This window comes from Scyliorhinus torazame, chromosome 5 (genome assembly GCF_047496885.1).
Source record: "Scyliorhinus torazame isolate Kashiwa2021f chromosome 5, sScyTor2.1, whole genome shotgun sequence".
NCBI lineage: Eukaryota > Metazoa > Chordata > Chondrichthyes > Carcharhiniformes > Scyliorhinidae > Scyliorhinus > Scyliorhinus torazame.
The window spans coordinates 109436649-109455880 of NC_092711.1; positions in this window are offsets into that span (position 1 = coordinate 109436649).

The following is a 19232-nucleotide window of genomic DNA, read 5'->3' on the forward strand; positions in this document are numbered from 1 at the left end:
AGTGATCTACACTGCTGTCTGACTGTACACAGTCGGTGTTACAGAAAGTATTAAAGCAGCTGTCCAGTGATCTATCTGCTGTCTGACTGTACACAGCCGGTGTTACTGAAAGTATTAAAGCAGCTGTCCAGTGATCTACACTGCTGTCTGACTGTACACAGCCGGTGTTACTGGAAGTATTAAAGCAGCTGCCCAGTGATCTACACTGCTGTCTGACTGTACACAGCCGGTGTTACTGGAAGTATTAAAGCAGCTGCCCAGTGATCTACACTGCTGTCTGACTGTACACAGCCGGTGTTACTGAAAGTATTAAAGCAGCTGTCCAGTGATCTACACTGTTGGCTGACTTTGCACAGCCCCTATTACTGAAAGTATTAAAGCAGCTGTCCAGTGATCTACACTGCTGTCTGACTGTACACAGCTGGTGTTACTGAAAGTATTAAAGCAGCTGTCCAGTGATCTACACTGCTGTCTGACTTTACACAGCCGGTGTTACTGGAAGTATTAAAGCAGCTGCCCAGTGATCTACACTGCTGTCTGACTGTACACAGCCGGTGTTACTGGAAGTATTAAAGCAGCTGCCCAGTGATCTACACTGCTGTCTGACTGTACACAGCCGGTGTTACTGAAAGTATTAAAGCAGCTGCCCAGTGATCTACACTGTTGTCTGACTTTGCACAGCCCCTATTACTGAAAGTATTAAAGCAGCTGTCCAGTGATCTACACTGCTGTCTGACTGTACACAGCTGGTGTTACTGAAAGTATTAAAGCAGCTGCCCAGTGATCTACACTGCTGCCTGACTTTACACAGCCGGTGTTACTGACAGTATTAAAGCAGCTGCCCAGTGATCTACACTGCTGTCTGACTGTACACAGCTGGTGTTACTGAAAGTATTAAAGCAGCTGCCCAGTGATCTACACTGCTGCCTGACTTTACACAGCCGGTGTTACTGACAGTATTAAAGCAGCTGCCCAGTGATCTACACTGCTGTTTGACTGTACACAGCCGGTGTTACTGAAAGTATTAAAGCAGTTGTCCAGTGATCTACACTGCTGTCTGACTGTACACAGCCGGTGTTACTGAAAGTATTAAAGCAGCTGCCCAGTGATCTACACTGCTGTCTGACTGTACACAGCCGGTGTTACTGAAAGTATTAAAGCAGCTGTCCAGTGATCTACACTACTGTCTGACTGTACACAGCCGGTGTTACTGAAAGTATTAAAGCAGCTGTCCAGTGATCAACACTGCTGTCTGACTGTACACAGCCGGTGTTCCTGAAAGTATTAAAGCAGCTGTCCAGTGATCTACACTGCTGTCTGACTGTACACAGCCGGTGTTACTGAAAGTATTAAAGCAGCTGCTCAGTAATCTACACTGCTGTCTGACTTTACACAGCCAGTGATCAATGTAGAGAATGAGGATAGGATCGATGGAGAGGAAGAGGAGGAGGTGGGGGGGGGGGGGGGGGTGGGGGGGGGGGGGGGGGGGGGGCGGGGATGATGGCGTATGGTGGGGGCGGGTGGAGCCGAATGGAGGAGCCCCCAGCTCGACTTTGGACAATAGACCACGGAAAGCTGAGCCTGAGTGGAAACCATTCGAAGAAACTTCGTCCTAATGGGCTGGGAATACCTGGGAATGATCACTCACCCACTCACTCATTCGCCTATCTTCACTCATACAATTGCCTTCACTCACTCATCTTACTCACCATCACTCATAGACCCTCACTCCCCATCCTCACGCTCCCACCCCCATTCACCTACCCTCACTCACCCACCCTCCCTGAAACACCCTCATACCCACTCTCACTCACCCACCCTCATTCACTCACCCTCACTCTCCAACCCTCACTCAACCATCCTCAAAGTCCCACCCTCACTTTCCCACTCTCACTCACCCACCCTCCCTGATACACACTTACTTACCCACCATCACACCCATCCTCACTCAATCACCCTCATTCACTCACCCTCACTCTCGAACCTTCAGGCAACCATATTCACACTTACCCACCGTCACTCAACCACCCTCCCTGATTCACTCACCTAACCTCACTCACTCATCCTTAAACACTCACCCATCCTCACTCACCCTCACACCCTCATTCACTCCCCACCATCTCTCACCTTACTCACTCACCCACCCTCACACACCCACCCACCCTCACTCATTCTCACACACCCTCATTCAATAAGACACCCTCACTCACACATTCTCACTCACCCTCACAAAATCTCACTCTCACACATTCACTCTCTCACTCTCAGTCACGCACCGTAATTCACCGACAGTCACACACTCAAACTCATTCACTCACTCACCCCCTCATACATCCACACCTACCCCTCAATTAAACTAGTTCACTCGACCACACACATCAAGACTGGCTCACCCACCCATACTCATTCTCCGCCACTCACACACCCTGACTCACGCACGTACACCCACTAATTCTCAATGACGCAACTCGCTCACTGAGCCACACTCAGACATCCTCACTGACCTTCACTCATCAGTTATCCTACCTCATTTACCGTCACTCATTCGCCCTCACTCAACCAACGTCACGCACCCAAGCTCACTCATCGTCACTCACGCTCACTACACAACCTCATTCACCCAGCGTCACTCATTCACTGCATCTCACTCACTCTCCCTCACCAACCCTGACTCATTTGTCCTCGGTGACATACCCTCACCCACGTACCCTCACTCAGTCAGTCACTATTATCTCATCAACACTCATTCACCCTCAGTCACCCAACTCACCCACCCACACTCACCCACCTAACCTCACTCAGTTACTCACTCACTCTCCTACCCTCACTCAGTTACTCACTCACCCGCAATCACTCTCACACACGCACTCAGTTACTCACTCAACCACACTCACTCTCCTACCCTCACTCAGTTACTCACTCACCCGCACACACTCTCATACCCTCATTCAGTTACTCACTCACCCACACTCACTCTCCTACCCTCGCTCAGTTACTCACTTACCCGCGCACACTCTCCTACCCTCACTCAGTTACTCACCAACCTGGACTCACTCTCCTACGCTCATTCAGTTACTCACTCAACCGCACTCACTCTCCTACCGTCACTCAGTTACTCACTCACCCACACTCACTCTCCTACCCTCACTCAGTTACTCACTCACCCACACTCACTCTCCTAGCCTCACTCAGTTACTCACTCACCCACACTCACTCTCCTACCATCAATCAGTTACTCACTCACCGGCACTCACTCTCCTACCCTCAGTCAGTTACTCACCCACACTCACTCTCCTACCCTCACTCAGTTACTCACTCACCCGCACTCACTCTCCTACCCTCACTCAGTTACTCACTCACCCACACTCACTCTCCTACCCTCACTGAGTTACTTACTCACCCGCACTCACTCTCCTACCCTCACTCAGTTACTCACTCACCCGCACTCACTCTCCTACCCTCACTCAGTTACTCACTCACCCACACTCACTCTCCTACCCTCACTCAGTAACTCACTCACCCGCACTCACTCTCCTACCCTCACTCAGTTACTCACCCACACTCACTCTCCTACCCTCACTCAGTTACTCACTCACCCACACTCACTCTCCTACCCTCACTCATTTACTCACTCACCCGCACTCACTCTCCTACCCTCACTGAGTTACTTACTCACCCGCACTCACTCTCCTACCCTCACTCAGTTACTCACTCACCCACACTCACTGTCCTACCCTCACTCAGTTACTCACTCACCCACACTCACTCTCCTACCCTCACTCAGTTACTCACTCACCCGCACTCACTCTCCTACCCTCACTCAGTTACTCACTCACCCACACTCACTCTCCTACCCTCACTCAGTTACTCACTCACCCGCACTCACTCTCCTACCCTCACTCAGTTACTCACTCACCCGCACTCACTCTCCTACCCTCACTCAGATACTCACTCACCCGCACTCACTCTCCTACCCTCACTCAGTTACTCACTCACCCGCACTCGCTCTCCTATCCTCACTCAGTTACTCACTCACCCACACTCACTTTCCTACCCTCACTGAGTTACTTACTCACCCGCACTCTCTCTCCTACCCTCACTCAGTTACTCACTCACCCACACTCACTCTCCTACCCTCACTCAGTTACTCACTCACCCGCACTCACTCTCCTACCCTCCCTCAGTTACTCACTCACCCGCACTCACTCTCCTACCCTCACTCAGTTACTCACTCACCCACACTAACTCTCCTACCCTCACTCAGTTACTCACTCACCCACACTCACTCTCCTACCCTCACTCAGTTTCTCACTCACCCGCACTCACTCTCCTACCCTCACTCAGTTACTCACTCACCCGCACTCACGCTCCTACCCTCACTCAGTTACTCACTCACCCGCACTCACTCTCCTACCCTCGCTCAGTTACTCACTCACCCCCACTCACTCTCCTACCCTTACTCAGTTACTCACTCACCCGCACTCACTCTCCTACCCTCACTCAGTTACTCACTCACCCGCACTCACTCTCCTACCCTCACTCAGTTACTCACTCACCCGCACTCGCTCTCCTATCCTCACTCAGTTACTCACTCACCCACACTCACTTTCCTACCCTCACTGAGTTACTTACTCACCCGCACTCTCTCTCCTACCCTCACTCAGTTACTCACTCACCCACAATCACTCTCCTACCCTCAGTCAGTTACTCACTCACCCGCACTCACTCTCCTACCCTCACTCAGTTACTCACTCACCCACACTAACTCTCCTACCCTCACTCAGTTACTCACTCACCCACACTCACTCTCCTACCCTCACTCAGTTTCTCACTCACCCGCACTCACTCTCCTACCCTCAATCAGTTACTCACTCACCCGCACTCACGCTCCTACCCTCACTCAGTTACTCACTCACCCGCACTCACTCTCCTACCCTCACTCAGTTACTCACTCACCCGCACTCACTCTCCTATCTCACTCAGTTACTCACTCACCCGCACTCACTCTCCTACCCTCACTCAGTTACGCGCTCACCCACACTCACTCTCCTACCCTCACTCATTTACTCATTCACCCACACTCACTCTCCTACCCTCACTCAGTTACTCACTCACCCACACTCACTCTCCTACCCTCACTCAGTTACTCACTCATCCACACTCACTCTCCTACCCTCACTCAGTTACTCACTCACCCGCACTCACTCTCCTACCCTCACTCAGTTACTCACTCACCCACACTCACTCTCCTACCCTCACTCAGTTACTCACTCACCCACACTCACTCTCCTACCCTCATTTAGTTACTCACTCACCCACACTCACTCTCCTACCCTCACTCAGTTGCTCACTCACCCGCACTCACTCTCCTACCCTCACTCAGTTACTCACTCACCCGCACTCACTCTCCTACCCTCACTCAGTTACTCACTCACCCGCACTCACTCTCCTATGCTCACTCAGTTACTCACTCAACTGCACTCACTCTCCTATGCTCACTCAGTTACTCACTCACCCTCACTCACTCTCCTACCCTCACTCAGTTACTCACTCACCCACACTCAGTCTCCTACCCTCATTGAGTTACTCACTCACCCACACTCACTCTCGTACCCTCACTCAGTTGCTCACTCTCCCGCACTCACTCTCCTACCCTCACTCAGTTACTCACTCACCCGCACTCACTCTCCTACCCTCACTCAGTTACTCACTCACCCGCACTCACTCTCCTACCCTCACTCAGTTACTCACTCACCCGCACTCACACTCCTACCCTCACTCAGTTACTCACTCACCCGCACTCACTCTCCTATGCTCACTCAGTTACTCACTCACCCACACTCAATCTCCTACCCTCACTCAGTTACTCATTCACCCACACTCACTCTCCTACCCTCACTCAGTTACTCACTCACCCGCACTCACTCTCCTACCCTCACTCAGTTACTGACTCACCCGCACTCACTCTCCTGGCCTCACTCATTTACTCACTCACCCGCACTCACTCTCCTACCCTCACTCAGTTACTCACCCACACTCACTCTCCTACCCTCACTCAGTTACTCACTCACCCGCACTCACTCTCCTACCCTCACTCAGTTACTCACTCACCCGCACTCACTCTCCTACCCTCACTCAGTTACTCACTCACCCGCACTCACTCTCCTACCCTCAGTCAGTTACTCACCCACACTCACTCTCCTACCCTCACTCAGTTACTCACTCACCCGCACTCACTCTCCTACCCTCACTCAGTTACTCACTCACCCACACTCACTCTCCTACCCTCACTGAGTTACTTACTCACCCGCACTCACTCTCCTACCCTCACTCAGTTACTCACTCACCCGCACTCACTCTCCTACCCTCACTCAGTTACTCACTCACCCACACTCACTCTCCTACCCTCACTCAGTAACTCACTCACCTGCACTCACTCTCCTACCCTCACTCAGTTACTCACCCACACACACTCTCCTACCCTCACTCAGTTACTCACTCACCCGCACTCACTCTCCTACCCTCACTCATTTGCTCACTCACCGCACTCACTCTACTACCCTCACTGAGTTACTTACTCACCCGCACTCACTCTCCTACCCTCACTCAGTTACTCAATCACCCGCACTCACTCTCCTACCCTCACTCAGTTACTCACTCACCCACACTCACTTTCCTACCCTCACTCAGTTGCTCATTCACCCACACTTGCTCTCCTATCCTCACTCAGTTACTCACTCACCCACACTCACTCTCCTACCCTCACTGAGTTACTTACTCACCCGCACTCACTCTCCTACCCTCACTCAGTTACTCACTCACCCACACTCACTGTCCTACCCTCACTCAGTTACTCACTCACCCACACTCACTCTCCTACCCTCACTCAGTTACTCACTCACCCGCACTCACTCTCCTACCCTCATTCAGTTACTCACTCACCCGCACTCACTCTCCTACCCTCACTCAGTTACTCACTCACCCGCACTCACTCTCCTACCCTCACTCAGTTACTCACTCACCCGCACTCACTCTCCTACCCTCACTCAGTTACTCACTCACCCGCACTCACTCTCCTACCCTCACTCAGTTACTCACTCACCCGCACTCGCTCTCCTATCCTCACTCAGTTACTCACTCACCCACACTCACTTTCCTACCCTCACTGAGTTACTTACTCACCCGCACTCTCTCTCCTACCCTCACTCAGTTACTCACTCACCCACACTCACTCTCCTACCCTCACTCAGTTACTCACTCACCCGCACTCACTCTCCTACCCTCCCTCAGTTACTCACTCACCCGCACTCACTCTCCTACCCTCACTCTGTTACTCACTCACCCACACTAACTCTCCTACCCTCACTCAGTTACTCACTCACCCACACTCACTCTCCTACCCTCACTCAGTTTCTCACTCACCCGCACTCACTCTCCTACCCTCACTCAGTTACTCACTCACCCGCACTCACGCTCCTACCCTCACTCAGTTACTCACTCACCCGCACTCACTCTCCTACCCTCACTCAGTTACTCACTCACCCGCACTCACTCTCCTACCCTTACTCAGTTACTCACTCGCCCGCACTCTCTCTCCTACCCTCACTCAGTTACTCACTCACCCGCACTCACTCTCCTACCCTCACTCAGTTACTCACTCACCCGCACTCGCTCTCCTATCCTCACTCAGTTACTCACTCACCCACACTCACAATCCTACCCTCACTGAGTTACTTACTCACCCGCACTCTCTCTCCTACCCTCACTCAGTTACTCACTCACCCGCACTCACTCTCCTACCCTCACTCAGTTACTCACTCACCCGCACTCACTCTCCTACCCTCCCTCAGTTACTCACTCACCCGCACTCACTCTCCTACCCTCACTCAGTTACTCACTCACCCACACTAACTCTCCTACCCTCACTCAGTTACTCACTCACCCACACTCACTCTCCTACCCTCACTCAGTTTCTCACTCACCCGCACTCACTCTCCTACCCTCACTCAGTTACTCACTCACCCGCACTCACGCTCCTACCCTCACTCAGTTACTCACTCACCCGCACTCACTCTCCTACCCTCACTCAGTTACTCACTCACCCGCACTCACTCTCCTACCCTCACTCAGTTACTCACTCACCCGCACTCACTCTCCTACCCTCACTCAGTTACTCGCTCACCCACACTCACTCTCCTACCCTCACTCAGTTACTCATTCACCCACACTCACTCTCCTACCCTCACTCAGTTACTCACTCACCCACACTCACTCTCCTACCCTCACTCAGTTACTCACTCATCCACACTCACTCTCCTACCCTCACTCAGTTACTCACTCACCTGCACTCACTCTCCTACCCTCACTCAGTTACTCACTCACCCGCACTCACTCTCCTACCCTCACTCAGTTACTCATTCACCCACACTCACTCTCCTACCCTCACTCAGTTACTCACTCACCCACACTCACTCTCCTACCCTCACTCAGTTACTCACTCATCCACACTCACTCTCCTACCCTCACTCAGTTACTCACTCACCCGCACTCACTCTCCTACCCTCACTCAGTTACTCACTCACCCACACTCACTCTCCTACCCTCACTCAGTTACTCACTCACCCACACTCACTCTCCTACCCTCATTTAGTTACTCACTCACCCACACTCACTCTCCTACCCTCACTCAGTTGCTCACTCACCGGCACTCACTCTCCTACCCTCACTCAGTTACTCACTCACCCGCACTCACTCTCCTACCCTCACTCAGTTACTCACTCACCCTCACTCACTCTCCTATGCTCACTCAGTTGCTCACTCAACCGCACTCACTCTCCTATGCTCACTCAGTTACTCACTCACCCGCACTCACTCTCCTACCCTCACTCAGTTACTCACTCACCCACACTCACTCTCCTACCCTCATTGCGTTACTCACTCACCCACACTCACTCTCCTACCCTCACTCAGTTGCTCACTCTCCCGCACTCACTCTCCTACCCTCACTCAGTTACTCACTCACCCGCACTCACTCTCCTACCCTCACTCAGTTACTCACTCACCCGCACTCACTCTCCTACCCTCACTCAGTTACTCACTCACCCGCACTCACACTCCTACCCTCACTCAGTTACTCACTCACCCGCACTCACTCTCCTATGCTCACTCATTTACTCACTCACCCACACTCAATCTCCTACCCTCACTCAGTTACTCATTCACCCACACTCACTCTCCTACCCTCACTCAGTTACTCACTCACCCGCACTCACTCTCCTACCCTCACTCAGTTACTCACTCACCCGCACTCACTCTCCTGGCCTCACTCATTTACTCACTCACCCGCACTCACTCTCCTACCCTCACTCAGTTACTCACCCACACTCACTCTCCTACCCTCACTCAGTTACTCACTCACCCGCACTCACTCTCCTACCCTCACTCAGTTACTCACTCACCCGCACTCACTCTCCTACCCTCACTCAGTTACTCACTCACCCGCACTCACTCTCCTACCCTCACTCAGTTACTCACTCACCCACACTCACTCTCCTACCCTCACTCAGTTACTCACTCACCCGCACTCACTCTCCTACCCTTATTCAGTTACTCACTCACCCACACTCACTCTCCTACCCTCACTCAGTTACTCACTCACCCGCACTCACTCTCCTATCTCACTCAGTTACTCACTCACCCGCACTCACTCTCCTACCCTCACTCAGTTACTCGCTCACCCACACTCACTCTCCTCCCCTCACTCAGTTTCTCATTCACCCACACTCACTCTCCTACCCTCACTCAGTTACTCACTCACCCACACTCACTCTCCTACCCTCACTCAGTTACTCACTCATCCACACTCACTCTCCTACCCTCACTCAGTTACTCACTCACCCGCACTCACTCTCCTACCCTCACTCAGTTACTCACTCACCCACACTCACTCTCCTACCCTCACTCAGTTACTCACTCACCCACACTCACTCTCCTACCCTCATTTAGTTACTCACTCACCCACACTCACTCTCCTACTCTCACTCAGTTGCTCACTCACCCGCACTCACTCTCCTACCCTCACTCAGTTACTCACTCACCCGCACTCACTCTCCTACCCTCACTCAGTTACTCACTCACCCTCATTCACTCTCCTATGCTCACTCAGTTACTCACTCAACCGCACTCACTCTCCTATGCTCACTCAGTTACTCACTCACCCGCACTCACTCTCCTACCCTCACTCAGTTACTCACTCACCCGCACTCACACTCCTACCCTCACTCAGTTACTCACTCACCCGCACTCACTCTCCTATGCTCACTCAGTTACTCACTCACCCACACTCAATCTCCTACCCTCACTCAGTTACTCATTCACCCACACTCACTCTCCTACCCTCACTCAGTTGCTCACTCACCCACACTCACTCTCCTACCCTCACTCAGTTGCTCACTCTCCCGCACTCACTCTCCTACCCTCACTCAGTTACTCACTCACCCGCACTCACTCTCCTACCCTCACTCAGTTACTCACCCACACTCACTCTCCTACCCTCACTCAGTTACTCACTCACCCACACTCACTCTCCTACCCTTAGTCAGTTACTCACTCACCCACACTCACTCTCCTACCCTCACTGAGTTACTTACTCACCCGCACTCACTCTCCTACCCTCACTCAGTTACTCACTCACCCGCACTCACTCTCCTACCCTCACTCAGTTACTCACTCACCCACACTCACTCTCCTACCCTCACTCAGTAACTCACTCACCCGCACTCACTCTCCTACCCTCACTCAGTTACTCACCCACACTCACTCTCCTACCCTCACTCAGTTACTCACTCACCCGCACTCACTCTCCTACCCTCACTCATTTACTCACTCACCGCACTCACTCTCCTACCCTCACTGAGTTACTTACTCACCCGCACTCACTCTCCTACCCTCACTCAGTTACTCAATCACCCGCACTCACTCTCCTACCCTCACTCAGTTACTCACTCACCCACACTCACTTTCATACCCTCACTCAGTTGCTCATTCACCCACACTCGCTCTCCTATCCTCACTCAGTTACTCACTCACCCACACTCACTCTCCTACCCTCACTGAGTTACTTACTAACCCGCACTCACTCTCCTACCCTCACTCAGTTACTCACTCACCCACACTCACTGTCCTACCCTCACTCAGTTACTCACTCACCCACACTCACTCTCCTACCCTCACTCAGTTTCTCACTCACCCGCACTCACTCTCCTACCCTCACTCAGTTACTCACTCACCCACACTCACTCTCCTACCCTCACTCAGTTACTCACTCACCCGCACTCACTCTCCTACCCTCACTCAGTTACTCACTCACCCGCACTCACTCTCCTACCCTCACTCAGTTACTCACTCACCCACACTCACTCTCCTACCCTCACTCAGTTACTCACCCACACTCGCTCTCCTACTCTCACTCAGTTATTCACTCACCCGCACTCACTCTCCTACCCTCACTCAGTTACTCACTCACCCGCACTCACTCTCCTACCCTCACTCAGTTACTCACTCACCCACACTCACTCTCCTACCCTCACTCAGTTACTCACCCACACTCGCTCTCCTACTCTCACTCAGTTACTCACTCACGCGCACTCACTCTCCTACCCTCACTCAGTTACTCACTCACCCGCACTCACTCTCCTACCCTCACTCAGTTACTCACTCACCCGCACTCACTCTCCTACCCTCACTCAGTTACTCACTCACCCGCACTCACTCTCCTACCCTCACTCAGTTACTCACTCACCCGCACTCACTCTCCTACCCTCACTCAGTTACTCGCTCACCCGCACTCACTCTCCTACCCTCACTCAGTTACTCACTCACCCGCACTCACTCATGCTCAGGCAACCGGCAAGGGAGCATCTGCAACGAGAGAATTGGAGCGAGATTGCGGCTGCATGACACGGGATTGCCGGGACCCGGAGGAAAGTGTGGAGAGCCTGGGGAAAAAACACAGAGCCCAGAGAAAGCGCCGGAGCGGGGAGAAGAGCAAAGAGGCGGCGAAAAGGCAGAGTTGGGAATAAATGACAGAGATGCAGCGGAACGCACAGAGTGCTGCAAAAAGGCCGGAGAGGTGAAAGGAGCGGAGAGAGCAGGTGGAAAGTGCAGAGCACCGGGGTAAGGGGCAGAGAGCCGGGGGGGGAAGGGGCAGAGAGCCGGGGGCAGAGGCAGAGAGCTGGGGGTAGGGGCAGAGAGCCGGGGGGAGGGGCAGAGAGCCGGGGGGAGGGGTAGAGAGCCGGGGGGGGGGGCAGAGACCCGGGGGGGCAGAGAGCCGGGGGGGGGGGGCAGAGAGCCGGGGGGGGGGGGCAGAGAGCCGGGATGGGGGGCAGAGAGCCGGGATGGGGGGCAGAGAGCCGGGGGGGGCAGAGAGCAGGGTGGGGGGGCAGAGAGCCGGGGGGGGGCAGAGAGCCGGGATGGGGGGCAGAGAGCCGGGGGGGGGGCAGAGAGCCGGGTGGGGGGGCAGAGAGCCGGGGGGGAGGGGGGGCAGAGAGCCGGGGGGGAGGGGGCAGAGAGCCGGGGAGGAGGGGGGGCAGAGAGCCGGGGGGGATGGGGGGCAGAGAGCCCGGGGGGGGAGAGAGCCGGGGGGGGCAGAGAGCCGGGGGGGGCAGAGAGCCGGGGGGGGGCAGAGAGCCGGGGGGGGGCAGAGAGCCGGGGGGGGGCAGAGAGCCGGGGGGGGGGGGTCAGAGAGCCGGGGGGGTCAGAGAGCCGGGTTGGGGGGGGGCAGAGAGCCGGGGGGGGGGCAGAGAGCTGGGGCGGGGCAGAGAGCCGGGGGAGGGGGCAGAGAGGCGGGGGGGGCAGAGAGCCGGGGCGGTGGGGGCAGAGAGCCGGGCGGGGGGGGCAGAGAGCCGGGGGGGAAGGGGCAGAGAGCCGGGGGGAGGGTCAGAGAGCCGGGGGGGGGGGCAGAGAGCCGGGGGGGGGGGTCAGAGAGCCGGGGGGCGCAGAGAGCCTGGGGGGTGGCAGAGAGCCGGGCAAGGTGGGCAGAGAGCCGACGGGTGTGCAGAGAGCCGGGGGGGGGGGGGTGCAGAGGGCCGGGGGGGGCAGAGAGCCGGGGGGGGGCAGAGAGCCGGGGGGGGGCAGAGAGCCGAGGGGGAAGGGGCAGAGAGCCGGGGGGGGCAGAGAGCCGGGGTGGTGGGGGCAGAGAGCCGGGAGGGGGGGCAGAGAGCCGGGGGGGAAGGGGCAGAGAGCCGGGGGGAGGGGCAGAGAGCCGGGGGGGTGGGGCAGAGAGCCGGGGGGGGGCAGAGAGCCGGGCGGGGGGGGGGCAGAGAGCCCGGGGGGGGCAGAGAGCCGGAGGGGGGGGCAGAGAGCCGGGGGGGCAGAGAGCCGGGGGGGGGGGGCAGAGAGCCGGGGGGGTGGGGGCAGAGAGCCGGGGGGGGCAGAGAGACGTGGGGGAAGGGGCAGAGAGCCGGGGGGAGGGGCAGAGAGCCGGGGGGGGGGTCAGAGAGCCGGGGGGGGGCAGAGAGCCGGGGGGGGCAGAGAGCCGGGGGGGGCAGAGAGCCTGGGGGGGGGCAGAGAGCCGGGCAGGGTGGGCAGAGAGCCGGGGGGGGTGCAGAGAGCCGGGGGGGAGGGGTGCAGAGAGCCGGGGGGGGGCAGAGGGCCGGGGGGGGGGGCAGAGAGCCGGGGGGGCGGGGGCAGAGAGCCGGGGGGGGCAGAGAGCAGGGGGGGAAGGGGCAGAGAGCCGGGGGGGCAGAGAGCCGGGGGGGGGGGGGGCAGAGAGCCGGGGGGGGGGCAGAGAGCCGGGGGGGAAGGGGCAGAGAGCCAGGGGGAGGGGCAGAGAGCCGGGGGGGGGCAGAGAGCCGGGGGGGCAGAGAGCCGGGGGGGGGCAGAGAGCCGGGCGGGGGGGGCAGAGAGCCGGGCGGGGGGGGGGGGCAGAGAGCCCGGGGGGGCAGAGAGCCGCCGGGGGGGCAGAGAGCCGGGGGGGGCAGAGAGCCGGGGGGGGGGGCAGAGAGCCGGGGGGGGGCAGAGAGCCGGGGGGGCAGAGAGCCGGGGGGGGGCAGAGAGCCGGGGGGGGCAGAGAGCCGGGGGGGCAGAGAGCCGGGGGGGCAGAGAGCCGGGGGGGGGGCAGAGAGCCGGGGGGGCGCAGGGGCAGAGAGCCGGGGGGGGGGGCAGAGAGCCGGCGGGGGCAGAGAGACGGGAGGGGCGGGGGCAGAGAGCCGGGGGGGGGGGGTCAGAGAGCATGGGGGGGGGCAGAGAGCCGGGGGGGCTGCAGAGAGCCGGGGGGGGCAGAGAGCCGGGGGGGGGGCAGAGAGCCGGGTGGGGGCAGAGAGCCGGGGGAGCAGAGAGCCGGGGGGGTGCAGAGAGCCAGGGGGGGGGGGCAGAGAGCCGGGGGGGGCAGAGAGCCGGGGGGGGGGGGCAGAGAGCCGGGGGGGGCAGAGAGCCGGGTGGGGGCAGAGAGCCGGGGGGAGCAGAGAGCCGGGGGAGTGCAGAGAGCCGGGGGGGGGCAGAGAGCCGGGGGGGGGGCAGAGAGCCGGGGGGGGACCAGAGAGCCGGGGGGGGGGGCAGGGAGCCGGGGGGTGGGCAGAGAGCCGGGGGGGGGGCAGAGAGCCGGGGGGGGCAGAGAGCCGGGGGGGCAGAGAGCCGTGGGGGGGGGGCAGAGAGCCGGGGGGGGGGGCAGAGAGCCGGGGGTGGCAGAGAGCCGGGGGGGGGCAGAGAGCCGGGGGGGGCAGAGACCCGGAGGTTGCAGAGAGCCGGGGAGACCAGAGAGCCGGGGGGACCAGAGAGCCGGGGGAGGGGCAGAGAGCGGGGGGGGGGGGGCAGCGAGCCGGGGGGGGGCAGAGAGCCGGGGGGGGGGGCAGAGAGCCCGGGGGGGGGCAGAGAGCGGGGGGGGGCAGAGAGCCGAGGGGGGGTCAGCGAGCCGGGGGGAGGGCAGGGAGCCGGGGGGGGGCAGAGAGCCGGGGGAGGCAGGGGGGCGGGGGGGGCAGAGAGCCGGGGGGGCAGGGAGCCGGGGGGGGGCAGAGAGCCGGGGGGGGCAGAGAGCCGGGGGGGGGCAGAGCTCCGGGGGGGCGGGCTGAGAGCCGGGGGGGGCAGAGAGCCGGGGGGGGGGGGAGTGCAGAGAGCCGGGGGCGGGGGGTGGGGGTGAGTGCAGAGAGCCGGGGGCGGGGGGAGGGAGTGCAGAGAGCCGGGGGCGGGGGGAGGGAGTGCAGAGAGCCGGGGGCGGGGGGGGGGGGTGAGTGCAGAGAGCCGGGGGCGGGGGGAGGGAGTGCAGAGAGCCGGGGGCGGGGGAGTGCAGAGAGCCGGGGGGGGGGGGTGTTGCAAGGAGCCGGGGGGGGGTGGTGTTGCAAGGAGCCGGGGGGGGGGGTTGCAGTGAGCCGGGGGGGGGGTGTTGCAGTGAGCCGAGTGGGGGGGTTGCAGAGAGCCGGGGGGGGGGTGGGGAGTGCAGAGAGCCGGGGGGGGGGTGAGTGCAGAGAGCGGGGGGTGGGGGGGGACTGCAGAGAGGGGGGGGGGAGTGCAGGTAGCGGCGGGGAGGGGGGGGGAGTGCAGAGAGTGGGGGGGGGGAGTGCAGAGAGCCGGGAGGGGGGGGGGCTAGTGCAGGAAGCCGGGGGGGTTGGAGTGCAGAGAGCCAGGGGCGAGGGGGGAGAGTGCAGAGAGCCGTTGGGTGGGGGCTAGTGCAGAGAGCCGTTGGGGGGGGGGGCTAGTGCAGAGAGCCGGGGACGGGGGGGAGTGCAGAGCGCCGGGGGCGGGGGGAGTGCAGAGAGCCGGGGGGGGGGGACTGCAGGGAACCGGGAGCAGGGGGGGGGAGGGGAGTGCAGAGAGCCGGGGGGGGGAGTGCCGAGAGCCGGGGGGGGGGGTGGAGTGCAGAGAGCCAGGGGCGGGGGGGGGGGAGAGCGCAGAGAGCCGGTGGGGGTGGGGGGGGGGGCTAGTGCAGAGAGCCGGGCGCGGGGGGGGGGGGAATGCAGAGAGCCGGGGGCCGAGGTGGGGGGGGGGTGAGTGCAGAGGGCGGGGGGGGGGGGTGAGTGCAGAGGGCGGGGGGGGGGGTCTGCAGAGAGCGGGGGGGGGAGTGCAGGGAGCGGCGGGGGGGAAGTGCAGAGAGCGGGGTGGGGGAGTGCAGAGAGCCGGGGGCCGGGGGGGGGGGGGTGAGTGCAGAGAGCCGGGAGGGAGTGCAGAGAGCCGTGGCGGGGGGTGGGGGGTGGGGGGGATGGAGTGCAGAGAGCCGGGGGCGGGGGGGAGTGCGGAGAGTCGGGGGCGGGGGGGTGGGTGCATAGAGCGGGGGAGGGGGGAGAGCAGAGAGCGGGGGGGGGGTGCAGAGAGCGGGGGGGGGGGAGTGCATAGAGCGGGGGGGGGGGAAGTGCATAGAGCGGGGGGGCGGAAGTGCAGAGAGCGCGGGGGGGGGAGTGCAGGGCGCGGCGGGGGGGAAGTGCAGAGAGCGGGGGGGTCATATGCAGAGACCGGGGGGGGGAGTGCAGGGTGCGGCGTGGGGAAGTGCAGAGAGCCGCGGGGGGAAGTGCAGAGAGCGGGGGGGGGAGTGCAGAGAGCGGAGGGGGGGGGAGTGCAGAGAGCGGAGGGGGGGGGAGTGCAGAGAGCGGAGGGGGGGGGGGAGTGCAGAGAGCGGAGGGGGGGGGAGTGCAGAGAGGGGGGGGGAAGTGCAGAGAGCGGGGGGGGGGAGTGCAGAGAGCGGCGTGGGGAAGTGCAGAGAGCGGGGGGGAGTGCAGAGAGCGGGAGGGGGGCGTGCAGAGAGCGTGGAGGGGGGCAGAGAGCGATGGGGGGCACAGAGCGGGGGGGGGGGGAGTGCAGAGAGAGGAGAGGGGTGGCAGAGCGCGGAGGGGGGGGGTGGCAGAGAGCAGAGGGTGGCAGTGAGCTGGGGGGGTGGGGGGAGTGCAGAGAGCCGTGTGGCGGGGGAGAGCAGCCGGCCGGAGTGACTGCAGAGAGCCGGGAGCGGGGAGGAGAGCAGAGAGCCGGGCGGGCGGGGGCGGGGGAGGGGGGCGGGGAGAGCAGAGAGCCGGGGGGCGAGTGCAGAGTGCCGGGGGGGGGGGGGGGGGAGTGCAGAGTGCCGGGGGGGGAGTGCAGAGAGCCGGGGGGGGGAGTGCAGAGAGCCGGGGGGGGGAGTGCAGAGAGCCGGGGGGTGGGGGGGGGGGATTGCAGAGAGCCAGGGGCGGGGGGGAATGCAGAGAGCCGGGGGTGGGGGGAGTGCAGAGAGCCGGGCCGTGGGGGGGGGGGGTGGAGAGCAGAGAGCCGGGGCGGGGGGGGGGGGGGGGGGGCGGAGAGCAAAGAGCCGGGCCGGGGGGGGGGGCGGAGAGCAGAGAGCCGGGGCGGGGGGGGGGGGTAGTGCAGAGAGCCGCGGGCAGGGGGAGTGCAGAGAGCCGGGGGTGGGAGGGGGGGGGAGAGTGCAGAGAGCCAGGGGCGCGGGGGGGGGGGGGTGTGCAGAGAACCGGGGGGTGGCTAGTGCAGAGAGCCGGGGGCAGGGGGAGCGCAGAGAGCCGGGGTCCGAGGGGGGGGAGTGCAGAGAGCCGGGTGGGAGTGTAGAGAGCCGTGGGGGGGGGGGAGTTGCAGTGAGCAGGGAGCGGGGGGGGGGGAGTGCAGACAGCCGGGGGGGAGGGGGGAGTGCAGTGAGCCGGGGGGGGGTGGTGGGAGGAGTGCAGAGAGCCGCGGGGGGAGGGTGGGAGTGCAGAGAGCCGCGGGGGGAGGGTGGGAGTGCAGAGAGCCGGGGGGGGGGGTGTAGTGCAGAGAGCGGGGGGGGGGGGGTGTAGTGCAGAGAGCCGGGGGGGGGGGATGGGGGAGTGCAGAGAGCTGGGGGCGTGGGGGCGTGGGGGTGCAGAGAGCCAGGGGGACAGCACAAAACCGGTGGAAGGCACAGACAACCGGGGGAAGAGCAGAGAGCCGGGCGGAACTGCAGAGAGCTGGGGGAAGGTGCAGAGAGCCGGTTGAAGGCACAGACAGCCGGGAGAAGAGCGAGACCGGGAGACGTGCAGAGAGCTGCGAGTAGGTGCAGAGGGCCATGGAAACTGCAGAGAGCCGCTGGAAGTCGCAGAGAATCGGTGGAAGTGTAGAGAGCCAGGGGAAGTGCAGAGAGCCAGAAGAAAGTCCAGAGAGTGGGCGATAAGCGATAAGAAACGGGCTAAAGCTCTCAGTGCCGGCGAAAAGCTCAAAGAGTCCGCGGAAATTGTCAGGAGCCGCAAATGCCCGAAGAACTGGGAAAAGTGCAGCACACATGGGGAAAGCACAAAGAGCAGGAAGAAAATGCAGCTTCGTGGGAAATTGCAGAGATGCTGAAAAAAACGCAGAGAGATGGGGGAACGCACAGAGAGCGCGGGGTTGGGGGATTGCAGACAGCCCGGAATCAGTGACAGGCGGAGTGCGGAGTTAACACCACAATCAGCACAGCCAGGATCTTAATAAATGGGGAAGGAGGTTCGATGGACCGAATGGCCGACTCCTGCTGTTGATGTGCATGATCCTGAAATTAGAGAATATGGCAGTTACTCAATTTCTAGTGTTATTATAATTATATAAATGTGCATTCCGAAGGTGTTTTTGAAGCAAGATCACTATTCTCTGGTTTGGGGAGTGGGGGAAGTGACTTGGCGAGAGGAGGGGGCATCAGTCAGTTTGAACAAAGGCAATTTCCAAACGGCAATGATATAAATGAAGAGACAACTTGTTTATCACAAAGTGCTGTTGATTGTGACGTACACAGCTCAGTTAGCTGGATTGTGACGTGCACAGCATAGTCAGCTGGATTGTGACGTACACAGCTCAGTTAGCTGGACTGTGACGTACACAGCTCAGTTAGCTGGATTGTGACGTACACAGCTCAGTTAGTTGAATGGTGACGTACACAGCTCAGTTAGCTGGACTGTGACGTACACAGCTCAGTTAGCTGGATTGTGACGTGCACAGCATAGTCAGCTGGATTGTGACGTACACAGCTCAGTTAGCTGGACTGTGACGTACACAGCTCAGTTAGCTGGATTGTGACGTACACAGCTCAGTTAGCTGGATTGTGACGTACACAGCTCAGTTAGCTGGATTGTGACGTACACAGCTCAGTGAGCTAGATTGTGACGGACACAGCTCAGTGAGCTGGATTGTGACGTACACAGCTCAGTTAGCTACATTGTGACGTACACAGCTCAGTTAGCTGGATTGTGACGTACACAGCTCAGTTAGCTGGATTGTGACATACACAGCTCAGTTAGCTGCATTGTGACGTACACAGCTCAGTTAGCTGAATGGTGACGTAC